At 44.6% G+C, this 25,127-nt stretch overlaps 1 long non-coding RNA gene across 3 annotated transcripts; it reads right to left on the minus strand.

Moving 5' to 3' along the window:
* Positions 1 to 2,167: 2,167 nt before the first annotated feature.
* On the minus strand, positions 2,168 to 6,311 carry LOC135778272 (uncharacterized). 3 transcript variants are annotated; one of them, XR_010544511.2, is made up of 4 exons: positions 5,964 to 6,311; positions 3,374 to 5,888; positions 3,144 to 3,298; positions 2,168 to 3,068 (listed from the first exon to the last, which is right to left on the minus strand). It is a non-coding gene; the product is annotated as an uncharacterized lncRNA (long non-coding RNA). The 3 variants fall into 3 exon arrangements; XR_010544510.2 differs by having other exon boundaries at positions 3,144 to 5,888; positions 5,964 to 6,118; positions 6,194 to 6,233; XR_010544509.2 differs by having other exon boundaries at positions 3,144 to 5,888.
* Between the last annotated feature and the right edge of the window lie 18,816 nt (positions 6,312 to 25,127).

Genomic DNA, 25,127 nt, shown 5'->3' on the forward strand with positions numbered 1-25,127 from the left:
CATACTTAAACATACTAACAGCCAGATAGCCTACTAAACTAAACTTATGTCAAACCGTTTTAAACGTTCAGGCTACGCTTTCTCAAGCCAACATAAAGTTTGTCTTCAAACTTTACTATCTAGTTATTCTTTTTCTTCTGAGACTAAAATTTCTAACTCTAACTCGTCCTAGAGCTTTCAAGCTACAGCCATCAAACTTTGGACATACCTTCGGTCTGATCTGACTCGAGTTGCTATATCTTTTCTAACTGATGGGACCTTCCGAATTCCTAAACGGGGCGCTGAAACACCCCAAAATTTCCATTGACTTAACATTGAGACAAACTTTGACGGGTCATAGCTGCGAGTGAGAAACTTGTAGAAACTTGTGGCTTACCACATTTAAGGAGGCTGACAGGCTCTGTAAGAACATACCTCACAATGGGGTGTAAGCTGTACCCCTGGGGTGTAAGGGGCCCCCAAAATTTCCCATTGACTTATAATGGGGCAGGAAACATGCCCATAAAAGGGAATAAAAGCGTCCCAGATGGAATATCTTCACTTTAGAGTGTCTTAGAGACATGGGGGTGGGCTAATTTTACTCAAGCATCCAATCAGTCTCTTAGGATCACCCCAGAGCTATTAAGCCACGCCCCTAGCAACAATTTTGGGTACCCTAGCAACATCTCCCATAGACTACCATTATAAAAAGCCCAGATGGATATCTTTGCACCAGAGTGTCATAGAGACATAGGGGTGGGCTCATTTTACTCAGGCATCCAATCAGTCTCTTGGGATTCTTATTGAGGTATTAAGCCACGCCCCTAGCAACAAAATATGAAGACCCTAGCAACATAATAAACAAAGCCTTATATCTCTGGATCTGAACATCGTAGAGACACAGGGGTTGGACCGTTTTACTTGTGGCTTGAAGTGTAATCATTATGGGATACCAATTTTCTCCCTAGCAACCAAACTTAGTACCCTAGCAACGGAATAAACAAAGCCTTATATCTCCGCATCAGAACATTGTAGAGACATGGGGGTTGGACCGTTTTACTTGTGGCTTGAAGTGTGATCATTATGGGATGCCAATTTTCTCCCTAGCAACCAAACTTAGTACCCTAGCAACGGAATAAACAAAGCCTTATATCTCCGCATCAGAACATTGTAGAGACACGGGGGTTGGACCGTTTTACTTGTGGCTTGAAGGGTGATCATTATGGGATGGCAATTTTCTCCCTAGCAACCAAACTTAGTACCCTAGCAACGCAATAAATGTTAGCTTCATGCTAGCTTCCTGCTAATCATGCTAGCTTCATGCTAATTATGCTAACATCATGCTAGCTTCATGCTAATCATACTAGCTTCATGCTAATCATGCTAACATCATGCTAGCTTCATGCTAATCATGCTAGCATCATGCTAACTTCATGCTAATCATGCTAACATCATGCTAGCTTCATGCTAATTATGCTAACATCATGCTAGCTTCATGCTAATCATACTAGCTTCATGCTAATCATGCTAACATCATGCTAGCTTCATGCTAACATCATGCTAGCTTCATGCTAATCATGCTATCTTCATGCTAGCTTCATGCTAATCATGTTAGCATCATGCTAATCATGCTAACATCATGCTAGCTTCAGGCTAATCATGCTAGCATCATGCTAGCTTCATGCTAATCATGCTAGCATCATGCTAGCTTCATGCTAATCATGCTAACTTCATGCTAGCTTCATGCTAATCATGCTAGCATCATGCTAGCTTCATGCTAATCATACTAGCTTCATGCTAATCATGTTAACATCATGCTAGCTTCATGCTAATCATGCTAGCTTCATGCTAATCATGCTAGCTTCATGCTAATCATGTTAGCATCATGCTAATCATGCTAGCATCATGCTAGCTTCATGCTAATCATGCTAGCATCATGCTAATCATGCTAGCATCATACTAGCTTCATGCTAATCATGCTAGCATCATGCTAGCTTTATGCTAATCATGCTATCATCATGCTAGCCTCATGTTAAATTATGCTAGTGTAGCAGAGCGGTGCTAGAGAGAGAACATGAGCCTAAGATTTTAAGGAACTCCGACTACGCCACGGGAATTGCACCCGGGGAAATCTCAAATTACCCCCAAAATGATGGGTGAAGGACACAGGTTCGGTCCCTTATAATAAAGTAGGCAGGAGACGTGGGTATCATACAAAATGTTACAAAATTTTATTGATACAATATTTAAAAACTCTCAATTAAGACACACCAAGTACTCCTTCAAAAGAAAGAGGAAGACAATACTAATAACAAAAGTAGAATCAAAACAAATAAAGAAAAAGGATGTTACCAGCAGGGCTGAGGCTCCCAACGGCAAAGGACAGAGTTCAGTTTGAGCAGAGCACACTTCCACACAACCACACACACACCAAAGTGCACTCAAACCACACTACGAAACACACAAGATGTTACACAGCACACGATGAGAAGCACCACCACCACTGTAGAAATTCCTGTCACCCGTGGGACCCCAGCTCCTGCGATGAACAAAAATAAAGGTTAAAGACACTAAAAAAAAATAATTATAAACACATTTAATGGATGGTTTACTACTTCTTACATACACATTCTCACAACTCCTTTAAAGTGACCATTGATACGATACACAACCGGCAGAGACCAGAAAACATTTGGAGGGTTAATTACACATACCACTCCCCTCTGTCACAGTGTATTATTCGGGCCACTAGACCACACACACAAGGGCACATTACAAATATGAGGAGTCACGTGCAGCAAACAAATTATAAATAAAAAATAAATTCACAAAAGAAACAAAATATTTAAATGGGTTGGAAAGGGGAAAATCACAGAGCATCATTGAGTCTTTAAAACAGAAATGTTCATGTCCCCAACACGTATATGAATTGGAGCACTACGGTGCGATTTTACAAAGATTGACCAGACACCAGCAGCACCCTTTAATAATGGCAACCCATCCACACAGCAGGCAAACTTAGCAGCGCTAAAACAGCGCGAAGAGGTAAGCGGCAGAACTAATCACGGCCCGGAACGAGAGGGAGAATCCTAAAGTGGATGCAGATATAAACATTACTAATCCACATCATCACTTTCACTTAAAGTTGGGGGTTATGCACTTACCGCTTCTTACACCAGGCACAACACCTTACGGACACCGGCATACAGCTGTCATGGCAGCCACCAGTGCCCTGGCATACAGGGAGTCAGCCTGAGAGGCTAGCACTCTTAAAAGCCATTTAACAGTGCTAACTGGCACCAACATCGGAACCAACACACTAGAATTCAAATTTCATTTTAAAATCACACACAACACATTAAAATAGCCATATGCTAAGAGCTAGCACGCTTACCTGTAACGACCGTCAACAGACACGGGGGGAGGGATCAGACATGACACACACAAGGCGTCAACCAATCAGCCCTTAAGTAGAGAGCCCTACTCTCTGATAGGTAAACACAGCTGTCAATCACCTTCTCCCACTACATTCCACCCCAAGTTTCTGCGACGTCGTCCCGACGGTGATGCAATTAAAAACCTACCTCAGAATTTAGTCCCAAGGACAGAACAGAGCACCAACTGTACTACCCACTATGCTAGACACGGAACCGGTGCCTGCTAATCGTAGGAGATGGTGTAGGTTAAAGTACCGACCTGCAGTACCCTTTCTAATGACAACACACAAGCTTCTCATGTGCTAAGGATTGAATCAGATGGTTTCACCCCAGATACTGAGGGACCCCATCTGAAAATGACTGACCTGTGTGGGGGGTACCTCTCCTACCTATAAAACTCATCAGATGGTTTCACCCCAGATGCTGAGGGACCCCATCTAACAACAAATAACATGGGACCGATTAGTACCCAACCCCACCTAAAAATCAAAGTCACGGGCAAATACTATTGCAGCAATGCCCTACCTTTAACTTATCCTCCTTACACTCTCAAAGAGAATAATAAAAACGTTTCCCAACCATCCCAAGGTAACTAGCCACAGGAACATCTCCTGGACTATAAATGTAACCAGATGGTTCCACCCCAGGTACTGAGGGACCCCACCTGAAAATGACATGAGGGTTACAATACATCCTGCCCCCATCAGAGATACCAGTCACAGGCAAATGCTGCTCCAGCAATGCCCTAACTTTACCTTATCCTCCTTACACTCTCAAAGAGAATAATAAAAACGTTTTCCCACCCATCCCAAGGTAACTAGCCACAGGAACATCTCCTGGACTTTAATTCTAACTGGATGGTTCCACCACAGACTCTGAGGGACCCCATCTACCAAGGAATTAGGAGCATAGTGTTACTTCGGTCATATCAACACAGACTTCCAGTAAACTGACAGTACCGGGGTCTAACTTTCCTACAGCAGGCGGTCCAACAACCCGGCTGGAAGACCGAACCCTAATGGCAAAAACAGAACTGCATCACTCATGCAGAACAAATGACAACACCTGAGTTCAAGGCGTCTATGATGTGCCACGTCAGACATCCCCAAAACCCACCCATAGAATCCAGTTGGCTCTCGACTTAACCCATGTTAGCAGATCCTCCCTCTCGTTCCAAAAATAATTCATTGTCTACCTTAAACTACCAAATCATTCATTCACATGACTTGCATAGTTAGGAATGACCCAACCGTAGACGTAAATTAAAAATACATACTCGCCTCAACGTGCAGACCCACCATAAGGGGAGATTTCTGGTGCCTGGTTTCCAAACACTACAATGTACACATAAAACAGAACAAATGCAAGCATAAAAAAAATACCCACGCCTCTGCACTACAAAGGGACCCTGCCGACTACGCCAGATTGTAGCAGAGCGGTGCTAGAGAGAGAACATGAGCCTAAGATTTTAAGGAACTCCGACTACGCCACCCCGGGAATTGCACCCGGGGAAATCTCAAATTACCCCCAAAATGATGGGTGAAGGACACAGGTTCGGTCCCTTATAATAAAGTAGGCAGGAGACGTGGGTATCATACAAAATGTTACAAAATTTTATTGATACAATATTTAAAAACTCTCAATTAAGACACACCAAGTACTCCTTCAAAAGAAAGAGGAAGACAATACTAATAACAAAAGTAGAATCAAAACAAATAAAGAAAAAGGATGTTACCAGCAGGGCTGAGGCTCCCAACGGCAAAGGACAGAGTTCAGTTTGAGCAGAGCACACTTCCACACAACCACACACACACCAAAGTGCACTCAAACCACACTACGAAACACACAAGATGTTACACAGCACACGATGAGAAGCACCACCACCACTGTAGAAATTCCTGTCACCCGTGGGACCCCAGCTCCTGCGATGAACAAAAATAAAGGTTAAAGACACTAAAAAAAAATAATTATAAACACATTTAATGGATGGTTTACTACTTCTTACATACACATTCTCACAACTCCTTTAAAGTGACCATTGATACGATACACAACCGGCAGAGACCAGAAAACATTTGGAGGGTTAATTACACATACCACTCCCCTCTGTCACAGTGTATTATTCGGGCCACTAGACCACACACACAAGGGCACATTACAAATATGAGGAGTCACGTGCAGCAAACAAATTATAAATAAAAAATAAATTCACAAAAGAAACAAAATATTTAAATGGGTTGGAAAGGGGAAAATCACAGAGCATCATTGAGTCTTTAAAACAGAAATGTTCATGTCCCCAACACGTATATGAATTGGAGCACTACGGTGCGATTTTACAAAGATTGACCAGACACCAGCAGCACCCTTTAATAATGGCAACCCATCCACACAGCAGGCAAACTTAGCAGCGCTAAAACAGCGCGAAGAGGTAAGCGGCAGAACTAATCACGGCCCGGAACGAGAGGGAGAATCCTAAAGTGGATGCAGATATAAACATTACTAATCCACATCATCACTTTCGCTTAAAGTTGGGGGTTATGCACTTACCGCTTCTTACACCAGGCACAACACCTTACGGACACCGGCATACAGCTGTCATGGCAGCCACCAGTGCCCTGGCATACAGGGAGTCAGCCTGAGAGGCTAGCACTCTTAAAAGCCATTTAACAGTGCTAACTGGCACCAACATCGGAACCAACACACTAGAATTCAAATTTCATTTTAAAATCACACACAACACATTAAAATAGCCATATGCTAAGAGCTAGCACGCTTACCTGTAACGACCGTCAACAGACACGGGGGGAGGGATCAGACATGACACACACAAGGCGTCAACCAATCAGCCCTTAAGTAGAGAGCCCTACTCTCTGATAGGTAAACACAGCTGTCAATCACCTTCTCCCACTACACTAGCTTCATGCTAGCTTCATGCTAAATCATGCTAGCTTCATGCTAAATCATGTTCGCTTCATGTTAAATCATGCTAGCTTTATCTTAAATCATGATAGCTTCATGCTAAGTTGTCAAACTCTACTCTCAGACTAGGCTTTCTCAAGCCAACATAAAGTTTGTTCCGACGAACTTTTCTATCTAGTTAGTGGTGCTTGCATTTATGCAAGGCATCACTATTACTATCTTGCATACTTATTAGTGGTGCTTGCATTTATGCAAGGCATCACTATTACTATTCCTCATACTTATTAGTGGTGCTTGCATTTATGCAAGGCATCACTATTATTATTGCTCATACTTATTATTTATTTATTTATTATTCTTATATCTGGACACTTTTTCGGCGCGTAACTCGTCCCGCACGGTTTGTCGTAGACCAATGAAACAGTGCTCAAAACGACCGGCTAATTGAGGACACGTCTGCTATGACTTTTATAAGCGATCGGGTGCAAGGTTTTCGAAAGGGGGGCGAAAAACCACCCAAAAAATCCCATTGACTTAACATTACGCCCAACTTTGATGGGTCATAGCTCCGCTCAAGGATTTTGTAGAAACATGTGGGTTACAACATTTGAAGAGGATGGTAGACTCTGTAAGAACATGGATCACAATGGGGTGTAAGTTGTACCCCTGGGGTGTAAGCGACACCCGAAAATTCCCATTGACTTATAATGGGGCAGGAAACATGCCCATATAAGGGAATAAAACAGTTCCAGATGAGATATCTTTGCTTTACAGTGTCGTAGAGATAAGTGGGTGGGCTCATTTTACTCGGGCATCCAATCAGTCTCTTAGGATCATCCCAGAGCTATTAAGCCACGCCCCTAGCAACAATTTTGGGCACCCTAGCAACATCTCCCATAGACTGCCATTATAAAATGCCCAGATGGATATCTTTGCGCCACAGTGTCATAGAGACATGGGGGTGGGCTCATTTTACTCAGACATCCAATCAGTCTCTCAGGATCCTTACATAGGTATTAAGCCACGCCCCTAGCAACCACTTTTGAGCACCCTAGCAACATAAAATTCAAACAGTTATATCTCGGCATCAGAACATCGTAGAGACACGGGGGTTGGACCGTTTGACTCATGACTCGGAGGGTAATCACTAGTGGATGCCATTTTTTCCCTTAGCAACCAAATACAGTACCCTAGCAACAGAGTAAACAAAGCCTTATATCTCCGCATCAGAACATCGTAGAGACACGGGGGTTGGACCGTTTGACTCATGACTCTGAGGGTAATCACTAGTGGATGCCATTTTTTTCCCTAGCAACCAAATACAGTACCCTAGCAACAGAGTAAACAAAGCCTTATATCTCCGCATCAGAACATCGTAGAGACACGGGGGTTGGACCGTTTGACTCATGACTCGGAGGGTAATCACTAGTGGATGCCATTTTTTTCCCTAGCAACCAAATACAGTACCCTAGCAACAGAGTAAACAAAGCCTTATATCTCCGCATCAGAACATCGTAGAGACATGGGGTTTGGACAGTTTGACTCGTGACTCGGAGTGTAATCACTAGTGGATGCCAATTTTTTCCCTAGCAACCAAATACAGTACCCTAGCAACAGAGTAAACAAAGCCTTATATCTCTGCATCAGAACATCGTAGAGACACAGGGGTTGGACCGTTTTACTTTTGGCTTGGAGTATAATCATAAATTATCCCCTGAAATTTGCCACGGCAAGCACCACTCACATTTTCTTCAGGAAATGTACCTATCTAGTTCTTATTATTCTTATTCTGGACACTTTTTTCGGCGCGTAACTCGTCCCGCACGGTTTGTCATAGACCCATGAAAGATGGCTCAAAATGACCGGTTTATTGAGGAGAGGTGTGCTATGACTTTTATAAGGGATCGGGTGCAGGATTTTCGAAAGGGGGACGAAAAACCACCCGAAAAATCCCATTGACTTAACATTGCGCCCAACTTTGACGGGTCATAGCTCAGCTCGAGGATTTGGTAGAAACTTGTGGGTTACAACATTTGAAGAGGGTGGTAGACTCTGTAAGAACATACATCACAATGGGGTGAAAGATGTACCCCTGGGGTGTAGGAGGCGCCCAAAAGTGCCCCATTGACTTATAATTGGTCAGGGAACATGCCCATATAAGGGAATAAGAATTTTCCTGATGGGATATCTTCGAATTACAGTGTCGTAGAATCAAGGGGGTGGGCTTATTTTACTCAGGCATCCAATCAGTCTCTCAGGAGAGTCCCAGAGCTATTAAGCCACGCCCCTAGCAACCATTTTGGGCACCCTAGCAACATCTCCCATAGACTGCCATTATAAAATGCCCAGATGGATATCTTTGCAGCACAGTGTCATAGAGACATGGGGGTGGGCTCATTTTACTCAGGCATCCAATCAGTCTCTCGGGATCCTTAAAGACTTACTAAGCCACGCCCCTAGCAACCACTTTTGAGCACCCTAGCAACATAAAATTCAAACAGTTATATCTCGGCATCAGAACATCGTAGAGACAAGGGGGTTGGACCGTTTTACTTGTGACTAGGGGTGTAACAATTGGGCACATCATTGGCCACTCCCAAGCCACGCCCCTAGCAACCAAATACAGTACCCTAGCAACAGAGTAAACAAAGCCTTATATCTCCGCATCAGAACATCGTAGAGACACGGGGGTTGGACCGTTTGACTCGTGACTCAGAGTGTAATCATTATGGGATGCCAATTTTTTCCCTAGCAACCAAATACAGTACCCTAGCAACAGAGTAAAAAAGCCTTATATCTCCGCATCAGAACATCGTAGAGACACGGGGGTTGGACCGTTTGACTAGTGACTCAGAGTGTAATCATTATGGGATGCCAATTTTTTCCCTAGCAACCAAATACAGTACCCTAGCAACAGAGTAAACAAAGCCTTATATCTCCGCATCAGAACATCGTAGAGACACGGGGGTTGGACCGTTTGACTCGTGACTCGGAGGGTAATCACTAGTGGATGCCAATTTTTTCCCTAGCAACCAAATACAGTACCCTAGCAACAGAGTAAACAAAGCCTTATATCTCTGCATCAGAACATTGTAGAGACACGGGGTTGGATCATTTTACTTGTGACTGCGTGTAAAATCACTCTTAGAATATTTTGTCCCCCGAATTTTGCCACGGCAAGCACCACTTCACATTTTCTTCAGGAAATGTACCTATCTAGTTATTAGTGGTGCTTGCATTTATGCAAGGCATCACTATTATTATCTTGCATACTTATTATTATTATTATTATATCTTATTCTTATGTCTGCACATTTTTCGGCGCGTAACTCGTCCCGCACGGTTTGCCACAGTCCCATGAAAGAGGGCTCAAATCGACCAGATTATTAAGGAGAGGTGTGCTATGACTTTTATAAGCGATCGGGTGAAGGATTTTCGAAAGGGGGGCGAAAAACCACCCGAAAAATCCCATTGACTTAACATTGGGCCGAACTTTGACGGGTCATAGCTCCGCTTGAGGATTTTGTAGAAACATGTAGGTTACAACATTTGAAGAGGGTGATAGACTCTGTAAGAACATACATCACATAGGGGTGTAAGCTGTACCCCTGGGGTGTAAGAGGCACCCGAAAATGCCCATTGACTTATAATGGGGCAGGAAACATGCCCATATAAGGGAATAAAAAAGTTCCAGATGGGATATCTTTGCTTTACAATGTCGTAGAGACACGGGGGTTGGACCGTTTTACTCATGACTCAGAGTGTAATCATTATGGGATGCCAATTTTTTCCCTAGCAACCAAATACAGTACCCTAGCAACAGAGTAAACAAAGCCTTATATCTCCGCACCAGAACATCGTAGAGACACGGGGGTTGGACCTTTTGACTTGTGACTCGGAGTGTAATCATTATGGGATGCCATTTTTTTCCCTAGCAACCAAATACAGTACCCTAGCAACAGAGTAAACAAAGCCTTATATCTCCGCACCAGAACATCGTAGAGACACGGGGGTTGGACCGTTTGACTAGTGACTCAGAGTGTAATCATTATGGGATGCCAATTTTTTCCCTAGCAACCAAATACAGTACCCTAGCAACAGAGTAAACAAAGCCTTATATCTCCGCATCAGAACATCGTAGAGACACGGGGGTTGGACCGTTTGACTCGTGACTCGGAGTGTAATCATTATGGGATGCCAATTTTTTCCCTAGCAACCAAATACAGTACCCTAGCAACAGAGTAAACAAAGCCTTATATATCCACATCAGAACATCGTAGAGACACGGGGGTTGGACCTTTTGACTTGTGACTCGGAGTGTAATCATTATGGGATGCCATTTTTTTCCCTAGCAACCAAATACAGTACCCTAGCAACAGAGTAAACAAAGCCTTATATCTCCGCACCAGAACATCGTAGAGACACGGGGGTTGGACCGTTTGACTAGTGACTCAGAGTGTAATCATTATGGGATGCCAATTTTTTCCCTAGCAACCAAATACAGTACCCTAGCAACAGAGTAAACAAAGCCTTATATCTCCGCACCAGAACATCGTAGAGACACGGGGGTTGGACCTTTTGACTTGTGACTCGGAGTGTAATCATTATGGGATGCCATTTTTTTCCCTAGCAACCAAATACAGTACCCTAGCAACAGAGTAAACAAAGCCTTATATCTCCGCAGCAGAACATCGTAGAGACACGGGGGTTGGACCGTTTGACTAGTGACTCAGAGTGTAATCATTATGGGATGCCAATTTTTTCCCTAGCAACCAAATACAGTACCCTAGCAACAGAGTAAACAAAGCCTTATATCTCCGCATCAGAACATCGTAGAGACACGGGGGTTGGACCTTTTGACTCGTGACTCGGAGTGTAATCATTATGGGATGCCAATTTTTTCCCTAGCAACCAAATACAGTACCCTAGCAACAGAGTAAACAAAGCCTTATATCTCCGCACCAGAACATCGTAGAGACACGGGGGTTGGACCGTTTGACTAGTGACTCAGAGTGTAATCATTATGGGATGCCAATTTTTTCCCTAGCAACCAAATACAGTACCCTAGCAACAGAGTAAACAAAGCCTTATATCTCCGCACCAGAACATCGTAGAGACACGGGGGTTGGACCGTTTGACTAGTGACTCAGAGTGTAATCATTATGGGATGCCAATTTTTTCCCTAGCAACCAAATACAGTACCCTAGCAACAGAGTAAACAAAGCCTTATATCTCCGCACCAGAACATCGTAGAGACACGGGGGTTGGACCGTTTGACTTGTGACTTAGAGTGTAATCACCAGTGGATGCCAATTTTTTCCCTAGCAACCAAATACAGTACCCTAGCAACAGTGTAAACAAAGCCTTATATCTCCGCATCAGAACATCGTAGAGACACGGGGGTTGGACCGTTTTACCCGTGACTTGGCATGTAATCACTAGTGGATGCCAATTTTTTCCCTAGCAACCAAATACAGTACCCTAGCAACAGTGTAAACAAAGCCTTATAACTCAGCATCAGAACATCGTAGAGACACGGGGGTTGGACCGTTTTACTCGTGACTCGGCATGTAATCACTAGTGGATGCCAATTTTTTTCCCTAGCAACCAAATACAGTACCCTAGCAACAGTGTAAACAAAGCCTTATATCTCTGCATCAGAACATCGTAGAGACACGGGGGTTGGACCGTTTTACTCGTGACTCGGCATGTAATCACTAGTGGATGCCAATTTTTTCCCTAGCAACCAAATACAGTACCCTAGCAACAGTGTAAACAAACCCTTATATCTCCGCATCAGAACATCGTAGAGACACGGGGGTTGGACCGTTTGACTTGTGACTTAGAGTGTAATCACCAGTGGATGCCAATTTTTTCCCTAGCAACCAAATACAGTACCCTAGCAACAGTGTAAACAAAGCCTTATATCTCCGCATCAGAACATCGTAGAGACACGGGGGTTGGACCGTTTAACTCGTGACTCTGAATGTAATCACTAGTGGATAGTGGGTTGGAACGTTTTACTTTTGGGTTGGAGTATAATCATATATTGTCCCGAGAATTTTGCCACGGCAAGCACCACTTCACATTTTCTTCAGGAAATGTACCTATCTAGTTATTATTATTATATCTTATTCTTATGTCTGCACACTTTTTCGGCGCGTAACTCGTCCCGCACGGTTTGCCACAGTCCCATGAAAGAGGGCTCAAATCGACCGGATTATTAAGGAGAGGTGTGCTATGACTTTTATAAGCGATCGGGTGCAGGATTTTCGAAAGGGGGGCGAAAAACCAACCGAAAAATCCCATTGACTTAACATTGGGCCGAACTTTGACGGGTCATAGCTCCGTTTGAGGATTTTGTAGAAACATGTAGGTTACAACATTTGAAGAGGGTGATAGACTCTGTAAGAACATACATCACATTGGGGTGTAAGCTGCACCCCTGGGGTGTAAGAGGCACCCGAAAATTCCCATTGACTTATAATGGGGCAGGAAACATGCCCATATAAGGGAATAAAAAAGTTCCAGATGGGATATCTTCGCTTTACAATGTCGTAGAGACATGGGGGTGGGCTCATTTTACTCAGACATCCAATCAATTTATCAGGATAGTCCCAGAGCTATTAAGCCACGCCCCTAGCAACCACTTTTAAGCACCCTAGCAACATAAAATTCAAACAGTTATATCTCGACATCAGAACATCGTGGAATCATGGGGGTTGGACCGTTTTACTCATGACTCGGAGGGTAATCACTGGCCGCATCAATGGCCACTCCCAAGCCACGCCCCTAGCAACCAAATTGGAGCACCCTAGCAACCGAATAAACAAATCCTTATTTCTCCGCATCAAAACATCGTAGAGACAGTGGGGTTGGACCATTTTACTTGTGACTCAGAGCGTAATAACTTGCGACATCATTGGCCACTCCCAAGCCACGCCCCTAGCAACCAAATATGAGCACCCTAGCAACCGAATAAACAAACCCTTATATCTCTGCATCAGAACATCATAGAATCACGGGGGTTGGACCGTTTTACTCGTGACTCGGAGGGTAATCACTGGCCGCATCATAGGCCACTCCCAAGCCACGCCCCTAGCAACCAAATTGGAGCACCCTAGCAACCGAATAAACAAATCCTTATTTCTCCGCATCAGAACATCGTAGAGACACGGGGGTTGGACCGTTTTACTTGTGACTCGGAGTGTAATCACTGGGCACATCATTGGCCACTCCCAAGCCACGCCCCTAGCAACCAAATACAGTACCCTAGCAACAGAGTAAACAAAGCCTTATATCTCCGCATCAGAACATCGTAGAGACACGGGGGTTGGACCATTTACTTGTGACTCGGAGTGTAATCACTGGGCACATAATTGGCCACTCCCAAGCCACGCCCCTAGCAACCAAATACAGTACCCTAGCAACAGAGTAAACAAAGCCTTATATCTCCGCATCAGAACATCGTAGAGACACGGGGGTTGGACCGTTTGACTCGTGACTCGGAGGGTAATCACTAGTGGATGCCATTTTTTTCCCTAGCAACCAAATACAGTACCCTAGCAACAGAGTAAACAAAGCCTTATATCTCCGCATCAGAACATCGTAGAGACACGAGGTTTGGACCGTTTGACTCGTGACTCGGAGGGTAATCACAAGTGGATGCCATTTTTTTCCCTAGCAACCAAATACAGTACCCTAGCAACAGAGTAAACAAAGCCTTATATCTCCGCATCAGAACATCGTAGAGACACGGGGTTTGGACCGTTTGACTCGTGACTCGGAGGGTAATCACTAGTGGATGCCATTTTTTCCCTAGCAACCAAATACAGTATCCTAGCAACAGAGTAAACAAAGCCTTATATCTCCGCATCAGAACATCGTAGAGACACGGGAGTTGGATCGTTTTACTTTTGGCTTGGAGTATAATCATATATGATCTCCAGAATTTTGCCACGGCAAGCACCACTCACATTTTCTTCAGGAAATGTACCTATCTAGTTTATAATTATTATTCTTCTTTTTCTGGACACTTTTTCGGCGCGTAACTCGTCCCGCACGGTTTAACGTAGTCCCACGAACGAGGGCTCAAATCAACCGGATTATTGAGGAGAGGTGTGCTATGACTTTTATAAGGGATCGGGTGCAGGATTTCTGAAAGGGGGGCAAAAAACCACCCGAAAAATCCCATTGACTTAACATTGCGCCCAACTTTGACAGGTCATAGCTCCGCTAGAGGATTTTATAGAAACATGTGGGTTACAACATTTGAAGAGGGTGGTAGGCTCTGTAAGAACATGGATCACAATGGGGTGTAAGTTGTACCCCTGGGGTGTAAGAGGCACCCAAAAATTCCCATTGACTTATAATGGGGCAGGAAACATGCCCATATAAGGGAATAAAACAGTTCCAGATGGGATATCTTTGCTTTACAGTGTCATAGAGATAAGTGGGTGGGCTCATTTCACTCGGGCATCCAATCAGTCTCTCAGGATCATCCCAGAGCTATTAAGCCACGCCCCTAGCAACAATTTTGGGCACCCTAGCAACATCTCCCATAGACTGCCATTATAAAATGCCCAGATGGATATCTTTGCATCACACTGTCACAGAGACATGGGGGTGGGCTCATTTTACTCAGGCACCCAATCAGTCTCTCAGGATCCTTACATAGGTATTAAGCCACGCCCCTAGCAACCACTTTTGAGCACCCTAGCAACTTAAAATTCAAACAGTTATATCTCGGCATCAGAACATCGTAGAGACACGGGGGTTGGACCGTTTGACTCGTGACTCAGAGTGTAATCATTATGGGATGCCAATTTTTTCCCTAGCAACCAAATACAGTACCCTAGCAACAGAGTAAACAAAGCCTTATATCTCGGCAACAGAACATCGTAGAGACACGGGGGTTGGACCGTTTGACTCATGACTCAGAGTGTAATCATTATGGGATGCCAATTTTTTCCCTAGCAACCAAATACAGTACCCTAGCAACAGAGTAAACAAAGCCTTATATCTCCGCATCAGAACATCGTAGAGACACGGGGGATGGACCGTTTGACTCGTGACTCAGAGTGTAATCATTATGGGATGCCAATTTTTTCCCTAGCAACCAAATACAGTACCCTAGCAACAGAGTAAACAAAGCCTTATATCTCCGCATCAGAACATCGTACAGACACGGGGGTTGGACCGTTTGACTCGTGACTCAGAGTGTAATCATTATGGGATGCCATTTTTTTCCCTAGCAACCAAATACAGTACCCTAGCAACAGAGTAAACAAAGCCTTATATCTCAGCATCAGAACATCGTAGAGACACGGGGGTTGGACCGTTTGACTCGTGACTCAGAGTGTAATCACTATGGGATGCCAATTTTTTCCCTAGCAACCAAATACAGTACCCTAGCAACAGAGTAAACAAAGCCTAATATCTTCGCATCAGAACATCGTAGAGACACAGGAGTTGGATCGTTTTACTTTTGGCTTGGAGTATAATCATGTATGTTCCCCAGAATTTTGCCACGGCAAGCACCACTCACATTTTCTTCAGGAAATGTACCTATCTAGTTATTATTATTATTCTTCTTTTTCTGGACACTTTTTCGGCGCGTAACTCGTCCCGCACGGTTTGTCGTAGACCCATAAATTAGGGCTCAAATCGACCGGCTTATTGAGGAGAGGTGTGCTATGACTTTTATAAGCGATCGGGTGCAGGATTTCCGAAAGGGGGGCGAAAAACCACCCAAAAAATCCCATTGACTTAACATTGCGCCAAACTTTGACGAGTCATAGCTCCGCTCGAGGATTTTGTAGAAACATGTGGGTTACAACATTTGAAGAGGGTGGTAGGCTCTGTAAGAACATGGATCAGAATGGGGTGTAAGTTGTACCCCTGGGGTGTAAGAGGTGCCCAAAAGTGCCCCAATGAAAAGTCAATGGGGCAAAATCCCATAGACTTACCATTGCAAAAATTTTGACGGGTCATAGGTCCGAGCCAGGATTTCATAGAAACATGTGGGTTACTAAATTTGAAGAGGGTGCTAGACTCTGTCAGGACGTCCCCCACAATGGGGTGTAAGGTTACCATAGCAACCATTTTGGGCACCCTAGCAACCTATACCATAGACTGCCATTATAAAATGCCCGGATGGATATCTTTGCACCACAGTGTCATAGAGACATGGGGGTGGGCTCATTTTACTCAGGTATCCAATCAGTCTCTCAGGATCCTTACAGACTTACTAAGCCACGCCCCTAGCAACCACTTTTGAGCACCCTAGCAACATAAAATACAAACAGTTATATCTCGGCATCAGAACATCGTAGAGACACGGGGGTTGGACCGTTTTACTTGTGACTAGGGGTGTAACAATTGGGCACATCATTGGCCACTCCCAAGCCACGCCCCTAGCAACCAAATTTGAGCACCCTAGCAACCGAATAAACAAAGCCTTATATCTCCGCATCAGAACATCGTAGAGACACGGGGTTTGGACCGTTTTACATGTGACTCGGAGTGTAATCACTGGGCACATCATTGGCCACTCCCAAGCCACGCCCCTAGCAACCAAATACAGTACCCTAGCAACAGAGTAAACAAAGCCTTATATCTCCGCATCAGAACATCGTAGAGACACGGGGGTTGGACCGTTTTACTTGTGACTCGGAGTGTAATCACTGGGCACATCATTGGCCACTCCCAAGCCACGCCCCTAGCAACCAAATACAGTACCCTAGCAACAGAGTAAACAAAGCCTTATATCTCCGCATCAGAACATCGTAGAGACACGGGGGTTGGACCGTTTTACTTGTGACTCGGAGTGTAATCACTGGGCACATCATTGGCCACTCCCAAGCCACGCCCCTAGCAACCAAATACAGTACCCTAGCAACAGAGTAAACAAAGCCTTATATCTCCGCATCAGAACATCGTAGAGACACGGGGGTTGGACCGTTTTACTTGTGACTAGGGGTGTAACAATTGGGCACATCATTGGCCACTCCCAAGCCACGCCCCTAGCAACCAAATTTGAGCACCCTAGCAACCGAATAAACAAAGCCTTATATCTCCGCATCAGAACATCGTAGAGACACGGGGTTTGGACCGTTTTACATGTGACTCGGAGTGTAATCACTGGGCACATCATTGGCCACTCCCAAGCCACGCCCCTAGCAACCAAATACAGTACCCTAGCAACAGAGTAAACAAAGCCTTATATCTCCGCATCAGAACATCGTAGAGACACGGGGGTTGGACCGTTTTACTTGTGACTCGGAGTGTAATCACTGGGCACATCATTGGCCACTCCCAAGCCACGCCCCTAGCAACCAAATACAGTACCCTAGCAACAGAGTAAACAAAGCCTTATATCTCCACATCAGAACATCGTAGAAACACGGGGGTTGGACCGTTTGACTCATGACTCGGAGGGTAATCACTAGTGGATGCCAATTTTTTCCCTAGCAACCAAATACAGTACCCTAGCAACAGAGTAAACAAAGCCTTATATCTCCGCATCAGAACATCGTAGAGACACGGGGGTTGGACCGTTTGACTCATGACTCGGAGGGTAATCACTAGTGGATGCAATTTTTTTCCCTAGCAACCAAATACAGCACCCTAGCAACAGAGTAAACAAAGCCTTATATCTCCGCATCAGAACATCGTAGAGACACGGGGGTTGGACCGTTTGACTCGTGACTCGGAGGGTAATCACTAGTGGATGCCGTTTTTTCCCCTAGCAACCAAATACAGTACCCTAGCAACAGAGTAAACAAAGCCTTATATCTCCGCATCAGAACATCGTAGAGACACGGGGTTTGGACCGTTTGACTCGTGACTCGGAGGGTAATCACTAGTGGATGCCATTTTTTTCCCTAGCAACCAAATACAGTACCCTAGCAACAGAGTAAACAAAGCCTTATATCTTCGCATCAGAACATCGTAGAGACACGGGAGTTGGATCGTTTTACTTTTGGCTTGGAGTATAATCATATATGATCTCCAGAATTTTGCCACGGCGAGCACCACTCACGTTTTCTTCAGGAAATGTACCTATCTAGTTATTATTATTATTCTTCTTTTTCTGGACACTTTTTCGGCGCGTAACTCGTCCCGCACGCTTTGACGTAGACCCATAAATTAGGGCTCAAATCGACCGGCTTATTGATGAGAGGTGTGCTATGACTTTTATAAGCGATCGGGTGCAGGATTTCCGAAAGGGGGGCGAAAAACCACCCAAAAAATCCCATTGACTTAACATTGCGCCCAACTTTGACGAGTCATAGCTCCGCTCGAGGATTTTGTAGAAACATGTGCGTTACAACATTTGAAGAGGGTGGTAGGCTCTGTAAGAACATGGATCACAATGGGGTGTAAGTTGTACCCCTGGGGTGTAAGAGGTGCCCAAATGTGCCCCAATGAAAAGTCAATGGGGCAAAATCCCATAGACTTACCATTGCAAAAATTTTGACGGGTCATAGGTCCGAGCCAGGATTTCATAGAAACATGTGGGTTACTAAATTTGAAGAGGGTGCTAGACTCTGTCAGGACGTCCCCCACAATGGGGTGTAAGGTTACCATAGCAACCATTTTGGGCACCCTAGCAACCTATACCATAGACTGCCATTATAAAATGCCCGGATGGATATCTTTGCACCACAGTGTCATAGAGACATGGGGGTGGGCTCATTTTACTCAGGCATCCAATCAGTCTCTCAGGATCCTTACAGACTTACTAAGCCACGCCCCTAGCAACCACTTTTGAGCACCCTAGCAACATAAAATACAAACAGTTATATCTCGGCATCAGAACATCGTAGAGACACGGGGGTTGGACCGTTTTACTTGTGACTAGGGGTGTAACAATTGGGCACATCATTGGCCACTCCCAAGCCACGCCCCTAGCAACCAAATTTGAGCACCCTAGCAACCGAATAAACAAAGCCTTATATCTCCGCATCAGAACATCGTAGAGACACGGGGTTTGGACCGTTTTACTTGTGACTCGGAGTGTAATCACTGGGCACATCATTGGCCACTCCCAAGCCATGCCCCTAGCAACCAAATACAGTACCCTAGCAACAGAGTAAACAAAGCCTTATATCTCCGCATCAGAACATCGTAGAGACACGGGGGTTGGACCGTTTTACTTGTGACTCGGAGTGTAATCACTGGGCACATAATTGGCCACTCCCAAGCCACGCCCCTAGCAACCAAATACAGTACCCTAGCAACAGAGTAAACAAAGCCTTATATCTCCGCATCAGAACATCGTAGAGACATGGGGGTTGGACCGTTTTACTTGTGACTCGGAGTGTAATCACTAGGCACATCATTGGCCACTCCCAAGCCACGCCCCTAGCAACCAAATACAGTACCCTAGCAACAGAGTAAACAAAGCCTTATATCTCCACATCAGAACATCGTAGAGACACGGGGGTTGGACCGTTTTACTTGTGACTCGGAGTGTAATCACTAGGCATATCATTGGCCACTCCCAAGCCACGCCCCTAGCAACCAAATACAGTACCCTAGCAACAGAGTAAACAAAGCCTTATAACTCCGCATCAGAACATCGTAAAGACACGGGGGTTGGACCGTTTAACTCGTGACTCGGAGGGTAATCACTAGTGGATGCCATTTTTTCCCCTAGCAACCAAATACAGTACCCTAGCAACAGAGTAAACAAAGCCTTATATCTCTGCTTCAGAACATCGTAGAGACACGGGGGTTGGACCGTTTTACTTTTGGCTTGGAGTATAATCATAAATTGTCCCCTGAAATTTGCCACGGCAAGCACCACTCACATTTTCTTCAGGAAATGTACCTATCTAGTTAGTGGTGCTTGCATTTATGCAAAGCATCACTATTACTATCTTGCATACTTATTATTATTATTATTATTATTATTATTCTTTTTCTGGACACTTTTTCGGCGCGTAACTCGTCCCGCACGCTTTGTCGTAGACCCATAAATTAGGGCTCAAATCGACCGGCTTATTGAGGAGAGGTGTGCTATGACTTTTATAAGCGATCGGGTGCAGGATTTCCGAAAGGGGGGCGAAAAACCACCCAAAAAATCCCATTGACTTAACATTGCGCCTAACTTTGACGAGTCATAGCTCCGCTCGAGGATTTTGTAGAAACATGTGGGTTACAACATTTGAAGAGGGTGGTAGGCTCTGTAAGAACATGGATCACAATGGGGTGTAAGTTGTACCCCTGGGGTGTAAGAGGTGCCCAAAAGTGCCCCAATGAAAAGTCAATGGGGCAAAATCCCATAGACTTACCATTGCAAAAATTTTGACGGGTCATAGGTCCGAACCAGGATTTCATAGAAACATGTGGGTTACTAAATTTGAAGAGGGTGCTAGACTCTGTCAGGACGTCCCCCACAATGGGGTGTAAGGTTACCATAGCAACCATTTTGGGCACCCTAGCAACCTATACCATAGACTGCCATTATAAAATGCCCGGATGGATATCTTTGCACCACAGTGTCATAGAGACATGGGGGTGGGCTCATTTTACTCAGGCATCCAATCAGTCTCTCAGGATCCTTACAGACTTACTAAGCCACGCCCCTAGCAACCACTTTTGAGCACCCTAGCAACATAAAATACAAACAGTTATATCTCGGCATCAGAACATCGTAGAGACACGGGGGTTGGACCGTTTTACTTGTGACTAGGGGTGTAACAATTGGGCACATCATTGGCCACTCCCAAGCCACGCCCCTAGCAACCAAATTTGAGCACCCTAGCAACCGAATAAACAAAGCCTTATATCTCCGCATCAGAACATCGTAGAGACACGGGGTTTAGACCGTTTTACTTGTGACTCGGAGTGTAATCACTGGGCACATCATTGGCCACTCCCAAGCCGCGCCCCTAGCAACCAAATACAGTACCCTAGCAACAGAGTAAACAAAGCCTTATATCTCCGCATCAGAACATCGTAGAGACACGGGGGTTGGACCGTTTTACTTGTGACTCGGAGTGTAATCACTGGGCACATAATTGGCCACTCCCAAGCCACGCCCCTAGCAACCAAATACAGTACCCTAGCAACAGAGTAAACAAAGCCTTATATCTCCGCATCAGAACATCGTAGAGACACGGGGGTTGGACCGTTTTACTTGTGACTCGGAGTGTAATCACTGGGCACATCATTGGCCACTCCCAAGCCACGCCCCTAGCAACCAAATACAGTACCCTAGCAACAGAGTAAACAAAGCCTTATATCTCCACATCAGAACATCGTAGAGACATGGGGGTTGGACCGTTTGACTCATGACTCGGAGGGTAATCACTAGTGGATGCCATTTTTTCCCTAGCAACCAAATACAGTACCCTAGCAACAGAGTAAACAAAGCCTTATATCTCCGCATCAGAACATCGTAGAGACATGGGGTTTGGACCGTTTGACTCGTGACTCGGAGGGTAATCACTAGTGGATGCCATTTTTTTCCCTAGCAACCAAATACAGTACCCTAGCAACAGAGTAAACAAAGCCTTATATCTCCGCATCAGAACATCGTAGAGACACGGGGGTTGGACCGTTTGACTCATGACTCGGAGGGTAATCACTAGTGGATGCAATTTTTTTCCCTAGCAACCAAATACAGTACCCTAGCAACAGAGTAAACAAAGCCTTATATCTCCCGCATCAGAACATCGTAGAGACATGGGGGTTGGACCGTTTGACTCGTGACTCGGAGGGTAATCACTAGTGGATGCCAATTTTTCCCTAGCAACCAAATACAGTACCCTAGCAACCGCATAAACAAAGCCTTATATCGCCGCATCAGAACATCGTAGAGACACGAGAGTTGGATCGTTTTACTTTTGGCTTGGAGTATAATCATATATGGTCCCCAGAATTTTGCCACGGCAAGCACCACTTCACATTTTCTTCAGGAAATGTACCTATCTAGTTATTATTATTCTTCTGATCCCTACTTTTTCTGACTGTAACTCCTCCTAGAGCTTTCAAGCTACACCCACAAAACTTTACAAAACTTTTAAGACTGGTCCGTAGATTTATGCTATGACTTTTCTAACTGATGGGACCTTCCGAATTCCTAAACGGGGGGCTCAAACACCCCAAAATTTCCATTGACTTAACATTGAGACAAACTTTGACGAGTCATAGCTGCGAGTGAGAAACTTGTAGAAACTTGTGGGTTACCACATTTAAGGAGGCTGACAGGCTCTGTAAGAACATACATCACAATGGGGTGTAAGCTGTACCCCTGGGGTGTAAGAGGCCCCCAAAATTTCCCATTGACTTATAATGGGGCAGGAAACATGCCCATATAAAGGAATAAAAGCGTCCCAGATGGAATATCTTCACTTTAGAGTGTCGTAGAGACATGGGGGTTGGACCGTTTTACTTGTGGCTTGAAGGTTGATCATTATGGGATGCCAATTTTCTCCCTAGCAACCAAACTTAGTACCCTAGCAACGGAATAAACAAAGCCTTATTTCTCCGCTTCAGAACATCTTAGAGACACGGGGGTTGGACCGTTTTACTTGTGGCTTGAAGGTTGATTATTATAGGATGCCAATTTCCTCCCTAGCAACCAAACTTAGTACCCTAGCAACGGAATAAACAAAGCCTTATATCTCCGCTTCAGAACATCATAGAGACACGGGGGTTGGACCGTTTTACTTGTGGCTTGAAGGTTGATCATTATGGGATGCCATTTTTCTCCCTAGCAACCAAACTTAGTACCCTAGCAACGGAATAAACAAAGCCTTATTTCTCCGCTTCAGAACATCTTAGAGACACGGGGGTTGGACCGTTTTACTTGTGGCTTGAAGGTTGATTATTATGGGATGCCAATTTCCTCCCTAGCAACCAAACTTAGTACCCTAGCAACGGAATAAACAAAGCCTTATATCTCAGCATCAGAACATTGTAGAGACATGGGGGTTGGACCGTTTTACTTGTGGCTTGAAGGTTGATCATTATGGGATGCCAATTTTCTCCCTAGCAACCAAACGTAGTACCCTAGCAACGGAATAAACAATGCCTTATATCTCCGCTTCAGAACATCATAGAGACACGGGGGTTTGACCGTTTTACTTGTGGCATGAAGGTTGATCATTATGGGATGCCAATTTTCTCCCTAGCAACCAAACTTAGTACCCTAGCAACGGAATAAACAAAGCCTTTTTTCTCCGCTTCAGAACATCTTAGAGACACGGGGGTTGGACCGTTTTACTTGTGGCTTGAAGGTTGATTATTATGGGATGCCAATTTCCTCCCTAGCAACCAAACTTAGTACCCTAGCAACGGAATAAACAAAGCCTTATTTCTCCGCTTCAGAACATCTTAGAGACACGGGGGTTTGACCGTTTTACTTGTGGCTTGAAGGTTGATCATTATGGGATGCCAATTTTCTCCCTAGCAACCAAACTAAGTACCCTAGCAACGGAATAAACAAAGCCTTATATCTCCGCTTCAGAACATCATAGAGACACGGGGGTTGGACCGTTTTACTTGTGGCTTGAAGGTTGATCATTATGGGGTGCCAATTTTCTCCCTAGCAACCAAACTTAGTACCCTAGCAACGGAATAAACAAAGCCTTATTTCTCCGCTTCAGAACATCTTAGAGACACGGGGGTTGGACCGTTTTACTTGTGGCTTGAAGGTTGATTATTATGGGATGCCAATTTCCTCCCTAGCAACCAAACTTAGTACCCTAGCAACGGAATAAACAAAGCCTTATATCTCAGCATCAGAACATTGTAGAGACACGGGGGTTGGACCGTTTAACTTGTGGCTTTAAGTGTGATCATTATGGGATGCCAATTTTCTCCCTAGCAACCAAACTTTGTACCCTAGCAACGGAATAAACAAAGCCTTATATCTCCGCTTCAGAACATCATAGAGACACGGGGGTTGGACCGTTTTACTTGTGGCTTGAAGGTTGATCATTATGGGATGCCAATTTTCTCCCTAGCAACCAAACTTAGTACCCTAGCAACGGAATAAACAAAGCCTTATATCTCCGCTTTAGAACATCATAGAGACACGGGGGTTGGACTGTTTTACTTGTGGCATGAAGGTTGATCATTATGGGATGCCAATTTTCTCCCTAGCAACCAAACGTAGTACCCTAGCAACGGAATAAACAATGCCTTATATCTCCGCTTCAGAACATCATAGAGACACGGGGGTTGGACCGTTTTACTTGTGGCTTGAAGGTTGATCATTATGGGATGCCAATTTTCTCCCTAGCAACCAAACTAAGTACCCTAGCAACGGAATAAACAAAGCCTCATATTTCCGCTTCAGAACATCATAGAGACACGGGGGTTGGACCGTTTTACTTGTGGCTTGAAGGTTGATCATTATGGGATGCCAATTTTCTCCCTAGCAACCAAACTTAGTACCCTAGAAACGGAATAAACAAAGCCTTATATCTCCGCTTCAGAACATCATAGAGACACGGGGGTTGGACCGTTTTACTTGTGGCTTGAAGGTTGATCATTATGGGATGCCAATTTTCTCCCTAGCAACCAAACTAAGTACCCTAGCAACGGAATAAACAAAGCCTTATATCTCCGCTTCAGAACATCATAGAGACACGGGGGTTGGACCGTTTTACTTGTGGCTTGAAGGTTGATCATTATGGGATGCCAATTTTCTCCCTAGCAACCAAACTTAGTACCCTAGCAACGGAATAAACAAAGCCTTATATCTCCGCTTCAGAACATCATAGAGACACGGGGGTTGGACCGTTTTACTTGTGGCTTGAAGGTTGATCATTA

Source organism: Paramisgurnus dabryanus, chromosome 17 (assembly GCF_030506205.2).
Source record: "Paramisgurnus dabryanus chromosome 17, PD_genome_1.1, whole genome shotgun sequence".
NCBI classification, from domain to species: Eukaryota; Metazoa; Chordata; class Actinopteri; order Cypriniformes; family Cobitidae; genus Paramisgurnus; species Paramisgurnus dabryanus.